This window comes from Scyliorhinus torazame, chromosome 13, assembly GCF_047496885.1.
Source record: "Scyliorhinus torazame isolate Kashiwa2021f chromosome 13, sScyTor2.1, whole genome shotgun sequence".
NCBI classification, from domain to species: Eukaryota; Metazoa; Chordata; class Chondrichthyes; order Carcharhiniformes; family Scyliorhinidae; genus Scyliorhinus; species Scyliorhinus torazame.
Window position 1 is genome coordinate 50,059,148 of NC_092719.1, and position 8,308 is coordinate 50,067,455.

Below are 8,308 nucleotides of genomic sequence, written 5' to 3' on the forward strand. Positions count from 1 at the left end.
GAGCTCCGCGTGGTGGAGCAGAAGGTGACGGATAATGAGGACGAGATCCTGGACCTGGCGGTCAAAACACAGACGCACGAGGCACTCCATAAAAAGTGTATTGAAAGGATTGAGGCCCTAGAAAACAGAGCGCGAAGGAAGAACCTTCGTATACTGGGTCTCCCTGAGGGAGTGGAAGGAGCGGACTGTGGAGCTTATGTAAGTACGATGCTAAGCTCATTGATGGGTGCTGAGGCCCCTGCGGGCCTTGGAGGTGGAGTGGGCACATCGGATCCCGGCGAGAAGACCAAAAGCGGGAGAACCACCCAGGGCGACAATCGTGCGATTTCACCGCCTTAAAGATAGAGAAGAGGTCCTGAGATGGGCTAAAAAGGTGCGGAGTAGCAGATGGGAGAATGCAGTGGTACGGGTGTACCAGGATTGGAGTGCGGAGGTGGCGAGAAGGAGGGCGAGTTTTAACCGAGCCAAGGAGGTGTTACACAAAAAGAAGGTGAAGTTCGGGATGCTGCAGCCGGCACGACTATGGGTCACGTACCAGGAGAGACACCATTATTTCGATACGGCGGAAGAAGCATGGACCTTTATTAAAGAGGAGAAATTGGATCGGAACTGAGGGGCTGATACTGCAGGGAATGTTATTGTTATTGTTATGGTTGATGTAAATAGAGAAGTAAATTGGGATGGGGGAGACACTAGGAAATGTGGGCGCCGGTGAGGGGGGGAAAGAAGGGACATAGGCGGAGAATGAGGAATGGGAGGGGGAGAGGAAAGGGAGCTGCGCCACAAGAGGCGGGTCAGATAAAGGGATGTTCCCGCGCCAGAAAGATTATGGCGGGAAGACAGGCGCAAGGCGGATGGGAGTCTCCCACACGGGGGGGGTCAAGGAGTGAGCAGGAGTAGCCGGGGTCAGTTGAAGTCAGCTGACTTGAGGAAGTAATATGGGGGGAGCAATCACGCTAGAAAGGGATCTAGCGGGGGGGGGGGGCGGGGGGGACAACTGGGTTGCTGCTGCGGAAATCAAAAAGGAAATGGCTAAAGAGTGGGTGGACGGGGATGGAATGCGACGCCGGGGGAGCGAGTGGGAGCGCGGAGGCGGGATATGGGACTGGCCTAGAGAAGGTGATGGCTAGTCAACACGGGAGGGGGGCAGGTAGCCCCCTAGTGAGGCTGATCACGTGGAACGTGAGAGGCCTGAACGGACCGATTAAAAGGGCCCGAGTGCTCGCGCACTTGAAAGGACTAAGGGCAGACGTGGCTATGCTCCAAGAGACGCACCTGAAGGTGGCGGACCAAGTTGGGTTAAGGAAAGGATGGGTGGGACAGGTGTTCCACTCAGGACTAGATGCAAAGAATAGAGGGGTGGCCATATTGGTGGGGAAACGGGTAGCATTTGAAGCAAAGAACATCGTAGCAGATAGCGGAGGTAGATATGTAATGGTGAGTGGCAGGCTGGAGGGAATGGAGGTCGTGTTGGTTAATGTATATGCCCCGAATTGGGACGATGCGGGATTTATGAGACGGATGCTGGGTCGTATACCGGACCTGGAGGTTTGGGAGGGGACTTCAATACCGTGCTGGACCCAGGGCTAGATAGATCCAGATCAAAGACCGGAAGAAGGCCGGCAGCGGCCAAGGTGCTCAAGGGGTTTATGGACCAAATGGGGGGAGTGGATCCATGGCGATTTCTTAGACCGAGGGCCAGGGAGTTCTCCTTCTTCTCCCATGTCCATAAAGTGTACTCCCGGATAGATTTTTTTGTTCTGGGAAGGTCGTTGATCTCAAGGGTGGAAGAAGCTGAGTATTCAGCCATAGCGGTTTCGGACCATGCCCCACACTGGGTGGACCTGGAACTAGGAGAGGAAAGGGAGCAGAGAGCACTCTGGCGATTAGATGTGGGATTGATGGCGGACGAGGGAGTGTGTGGAAGAGTGCGGGGGTGTATTGAGAGATACCTGGAGGTCAATGACGACGGGGAGATCCGTGTGGGAGTGGTATGGGAAGCACTAAAAGCGGTGGTCAGAGGAGAGCTGATCTCCATTGGGGCCCACAAAGGGAAAACAGAGGCCAAGGAAAGGGAAAGATTACTGGGGGAGATTTTAAGGGTGGGCAGGGAATTTGCAGAGACCCCGGAGGAGGGACTGTACAGGGAGAGGCGACGACTCCAGACGGAGTTTGACCTCCTGACCACCAGAAAGGCGGAGGTGCTGTGGAGGAAGGCACAGGGGAGGAGGTATGAATATGGGGAAAAGGCTAGTCGCCTGCTGGCTCATCAGTTGCGAAAGAGGACAGCGGCGAGGGAGATAGGGGGAATTAGAGACGAAAAGGGAGCCACGGTGCGAAGAGCAGGGAAGATAAACGAGGTGTTCCAGACCTTTTATGAGGGACTGTATAGGTCCCAACCCCCAGAGGGAGAGGAGGGGATGCGGCAGTTCCTGGATCAATTGAGGTTCCCGAGGGTGGAGGAGCAGGAGGTGGAAGGCCTGGGGGCACCGATTGGGGTGGACGAGGTTATTAAGGGGCTGGGGAACATGCAAGCAGGGAAGGCTCCGTGACCAGACGGGTTCCCGGTGGAATTTTATAGAAAATATGTGGACTTGTTGGCCCCGTTGTTGGTGAGGACGCTCAATGAGGCCAGGGAAGGAGGGACTTTACCCCCGACAATGTCGGAGGTGACGATATCGCTAATTCTGAAGAGGGATAAAGATCCGTTGCAGTGCGGGTCCTATAGACCTATTTCATTATTGAATGTGGACGCCAAATTGCTGGCAAAGGTACTGGCATCGAGGATAGAGGACTGTGTCCCGGGGGTGGTGCACGAAGACCAGACAGGGTTCGTAAAGAGGAGACAACTGAATGTCAACGTGCGACGACTATTAGGGGTGATAATGATGCCCCCAGTGGAGGGGGAGGCAGAGATAGTGGCGGCAATGGATGCAGAGAAGGCATTTGATAGGGTGGAGTGGGAGTATTTATGGGAGGTGTTAAGGAGGTTTGGGATCGGGAACGGGTTTATTAGCTGGGTCAAACTTCATTATGGGGCCCCAACGGCAAGTGTAGTCACGGGTCGGCAAAGATCGGAGTATTTCCGATTATATAGGGGAACAAGACAGGGATGCCCGCTATCTCCACTGTTGTTCACGTTGGCAATTGAACCTCTGGCCATGGCGTTGAGAGACTCCAGGAAATGGAGAGGGGTGATTAGAGGGGGAGAAGAACACCGAGTCTCGCTATACGCGGATGACCTACTGTTGTATGTGTCGGACCCAGCGGGGGGGATGATAGAGGCTATGCAGATGTTGAGGGAGTTCGGAGATTTCTCGGGATATAGGCTTAACATGGGGAAGAGTGAACTATTCGTGATACACCCAGGGGACCAGAGTAGAGAGATAGAAGGCCTGCCTCTAAGGAAAGCGGAAAGAAACTTCCGATACCTGGGGATTCAGATCGCTAGGAGCTGGGGAACCTTGCACAGACTTAATCTGACACGATTGGTAGAACAAATGGAGGAGGACGTCAAGAGGTGGGACATGCAGCCTCTGTCGTTGGCGGGCAGAGTGCAGGCAATTAAGATGATGGTCCTCCCGAGGTTCTCATTTGTATTTCAATATCTCCCTATACTAATCACTCAGACCTTTTTTTAAAAAATAGACAGGAGCATCACGAGCTTCGTGTGGGCAGGGAAAGCCCCGAGGGTAAGGAGGGGGTTCCTACAACGTAGCAGGGACAGAGGAGGATTGGCGCTACCGAATTTGGGCGACTACTATTGGGCCGCCAATGTGGCGATGATTCGTAAATGGATGATGGAGGGAGAGGGAGCGGCGTGGAAAAGACTGGAGAGAAAGTCCTGTAAAGGGACGAGCTTAGAGGCGCTGGTGACGGTGCCGCTACCGCTCTCACCAAAAAAGTTTACCACGAATCCGGTGGTGGCGGTAACATTGAATATCTGGGGACAATGGAGGCGACAGAGAGGTGTGCGGGGAGCCCTGGTGGGGCCCCCAGTCAGGAACAACCATAGGTTTGCCCCAGGAAGAATGGATGGAGGATTTCAGAGCTGGCACCAGTTGGGAATTAGGAGGGTGGGAGATTTATTTATAGATGGGACGTTTGCGAGCTTGGGAGCATTGGAGGAAAAGTATAAGTTGCCCCGGGGAAACTTCCTTAGATATATGCAGGTGAGGGCGTTCACAAGACAACAGGTGAGGGAATTTCCGCTGCTCCCGGTACAGGGGATTCAGGACAGAGTGCTTTCCGGGGTGTGGATCGGAGAGGGCAAGGTGTCAGAGATATACCGAGAGATGAGGGAAGAGGGGGAGGAGTTGGTGGGCGAATTAAAAGGAAAGTGGGAAGAAGAGCTAGGGGAGGAGATAGAGGAGGGTATGTGGGCTGATGCCCTAAGCAGGGTAAATTCCTCTTCCTCGTGCGCCAGGCTTAGCCTGATTCAATTCAAGGTGCTACATAGAGCACACATAATGGGAGAAAGACTGAGCAGGTTCTTTGGAGTGGAGGACAAGTGTGGGAGGTGCGGCGGAAGCCCGGCAAACCACGCACATATGTTTTGGTCGTGCCCGGCACTGGAGGGGTATTGGAAGGGAGTGACGGGAGTGATTTCCAAAGTGGTGAAGGCCCGGGTCAAACCAAGCTGGGGGCTAGCTCTATTTGGAGTTGCGGACGAGCCGGGAGTGCAGGAGGCGAAAGAGGCCGACGTTGTGGCCTTTGCGTCCCTAGTAGCCCGGCGTAGGATTCTACTCATGTGGAAGGAGGCGAAACCCCCCGGACTGGAGGCCTGGATAAACGATATGGCGGGGTTCATAAAACTGGAGCGGATAAAGTTTGCCCTGAGAGGATCGGTTCAAGGGTTCACCAGGCGGTGGCAGCCATTCCTCGACTACCTAGGGGAACGTTAGAGGGAAGACAGATGACCAGCAGCAGCAACCCAGGGGGGAGGGGGGGGGTGGAAGTTTTAGTTTATGTTAAACGATTAGATTACCATGTTGATTAGCCATTTGTTTATTGTTAAACTTTCTTTACTGTTATGTTTGATCTGTAAAGGGAAAAAATTTTGATCGAAAAATTTTTCAATAAAGCATATTTAAAAAAAAAAGGTTTCTTCGTTCCATGATAAAAATGTTGTAATTGTTTTTTAAAAATAAATAAAGATTTTCTCAATATTCATTTGTGACAGTTCAGCTTCTATTTTAATTCCATGCTGTCTGATTACAAAATGAAGGAAAATGAGTGTTTTTTCCTGTTTTGCTGTTTGTGAGAAATATTCAATGCGATTGGCTACTTAACCTTTTTGATGGCATCACTGTTGATGATGTTCTCTGAATACTGATGTCAGAATTAAATCAACATCAAGAAAAGTGAAGTCCACGCCACAGAAATTGTTTGATATTTATGGGAAGTTTACTTCGACGTCAACGGTGAGCCCCATCATTTTACCACCGACTGCAAAATCCAGGCCGCTTTGTTGGGTATTAAATAAGGACAGGATTGAGCTTATTTATGAGGTGCCCCCCACCCCCTCCTCTTAGTTCATGCCCACACCCCTATCTACACTGCCGCCCGCCCCCCCACCTCTGATGATTCAATACCCAGCTCTGATATGCAAAGGTTCATTTCAAATTGGTACAGGAGCCTACTGAAAATTGTCTGAACCTCATCAGCATAATTTTAATGTCAATATCCTGCATAAATCCAGTGATTAAACAGTTGCAAGCTAGATGTCAGAAAGCAGGAGGAAGTCAAGTTGAGAAGAAAGGGGTTCAAGTGGGCCTCCCAGGAGAAAGTGAAGCACATTATCATTAAAATTTAAAGGAACAGTACCAAGGGTGTCACTCTTGGATTGGATTTGTTCATTGTCACGTGGACCGAGGTACAGTGAAACCAGGTTAAGGTTCAAACTTGCATGAAGCCAACCACAAGAGCAAGGGATGGATGGCTATTTGGCCATGCTGGGCAGACAGAGCTAACTAAACAGCTCTTCGCTGACTAAGACCAAGCATGAATGGCGGATGTTACGGGCAGCACGGTAGCATTGTGGATAGCACAATTGCTTCACAGCTCCAGGGTCCCAGGTTCAATTCCGGCTTGGGTCAGTGGGTTCCACTGTGTGTGCGTGGGTTTCCTCCGGGTGCTCCAGTTTCCTCCCACAGTCCAAAGATGTGCATGTTAGGTGGATTGGCCATGATAAATTGCCCTTAGTGTCCAAAATTGCCCTTAGTGTTGGGTGGGGTTACTGGGTTATGGGGATAGGGTGGAGGTGTTAACCTTGGGTAGGGTGCTCTTTCCAAGAGCTGGTGCAGACTCGATGGGCCGAATGGCCTCCTTCTGCACTGTAAATTCTATGATTCTATGTTCATGCAGGCAGGGTTTACAGTGTGCCAAGTTTCAGAGCGCAATGCCGACACCATGTCCACGGTACTAAATATGAGGGTGGCAATGACTCCGGAGGTGGCGATCTTTGGGGTTTCGCAGGACCGGGAATCCAGGAGGAGAGATGTTCTGGCCTTTGCTTCCCTGGTAGCCCGGAGGCGTATATTGCTGGCATGGAGGGACTCAAAGCCCCTGAAATCGGAGACCTGGCTTTCAGACATGGCAGGCTTCCTCTGCCTGGAGAAAATTAAGTTCACCATGAGAGGGTCTCTGCTGGGGTCCGCCCAGAGGTGGCAACCATTCGCCGACTTCCTCGCAGAGAACTAATCATCAGCGGAAAAGGGGTGGGTGGGTGGGTGTTAGGTTAGCGTAGGTTAGGAGGTAAGTAATGGCAAGACCTGCGGGAGAGGGTGGTGGAATTTGCACTATGAAGATATTTTTCTTGTTTTGTATATTGTTGATTTTGTTGCTGTTAAAATGCCAAAGAAATCCCTCAATAAAATGTTTATTAAAAAAAATGTTTCAGAGCACAACCATGATGAGTGGAAAGTGCAAAGGAGCAGTAGCAAACACGTGCCTGAATTGGGGGGGGGGATATTGGTCATTTGAACAGAGCTCAGGGACAGAGCAGGACAGATCCAGGATGTAAAGGGAGAAAGGAATCATTAAAAGGTTTTAAAAAGCAAGAAAAAAGGATGAGATAATCAAATGAAAGAATGCGAGAGAGAAATAATATTTAAGAAGGGATATATAAAAGGGTACAATAATCCAAAATAAAGAAAAAATATGGTTAGGCAGCCAAACAAAGAGAAACGATGATTACGGAATTTTAAACATGTCAAGAATGAGAAGGAACAGATAGACAGGGAGGCGAGAGGGAGATGAATTTGTCTTTACAGTGAATAATTTTGTTTTGTCATTTCAGACAGAAAGAAGGAACACATCGATAGATTCTGCAGTGATAGGCAAGACAAGTTTGTTTTTAATTCCCTTTTCTGGAAGATGCAGTACCACTGTAAGTTGTGCAATATTGTGTTGCGATTTCAGAAGGCAAACGCTCCAGTGCGATTTAGAAAACACCATTTGCAAAAGAAGGTTTATCTGATGTGATTTTTTTTTTAGTGTCTAGAGGTTGCAGCAAATCAGTTTCTTTTATCTTAACTGCCCCTCTCAATCTTTTTACGGCGTGAACAACTACTGTCAGTTATAGATGGCTTTTTATAATCTGGCATCACTTAGATCTGTAAAATATTGCTCTTCCTCTGCAGTGTCATATATCAAATGAATGGTCCAATGTTAAAGGGACTGCTTAAGCCCTTATTAACAAATAGGGTCACCCATGGATTATTAGCCTTTTCACATTAATCTAGATGTTGGTCTTAAATTACGAGATATTATTATTGTCAAAAACATAAAATCAACAGAAATCATCTGAAAAATATTGCTAAACCCATATGGAGCATATAAATACATATTATTGCAGCTGTTGTGCAGTTAAACTCTGTAGCCCTGAGCAGAATACTTACAAAGAGCATTGCAAGGGAGATCTAGCCAAGAGCTTTAAAATAGCAGAATTTTATCATGTCCGTGACTGTTTTACAGAGCTTTTACCTTCCAGAGGTAAAATCTACAAGTGAAATGAAATAGCTGAGGATGCAGTAGGGTCTATAAATGGAGGATCAAAACACATTTGGGCCCCACACCTCAGGAAGGACATACTGGCACTGGAGCGGGTCCAGCGGAGATTCACACGGATGATCCCAGGAATGGTAGGCCTAACATACGATGAACGTCTGAGGATCCTGGGATTATATTCATTGGAGTTTAGGAGGTTGTGGGGAGATCTAATAGAAACTTACAAGATAATGAATGGCTTAGATAGGGTGGATGTAGGGAAGTTGTTTCCATTAGCAGGGGAGACTAGGACCCGGGG

General features: G+C 49.4%; 1 long non-coding RNA gene across 1 annotated transcript in view; it reads left to right on the forward strand.

Moving 5' to 3' along the window:
- Nucleotides 1-7,354, forward strand: part of LOC140388006 (uncharacterized) — a 54,714-nt gene extending 47,360 nt beyond the window's left edge. Inside the window, exon 3 of the long non-coding RNA XR_011934058.1 lies at nucleotides 7,301-7,354. This is a non-coding gene — a long non-coding RNA (uncharacterized lncRNA). The remainder of the gene's footprint in view (nucleotides 1-7,300) is intronic.
- Nucleotides 7,355-8,308: the final 954 nt, after the last annotated feature.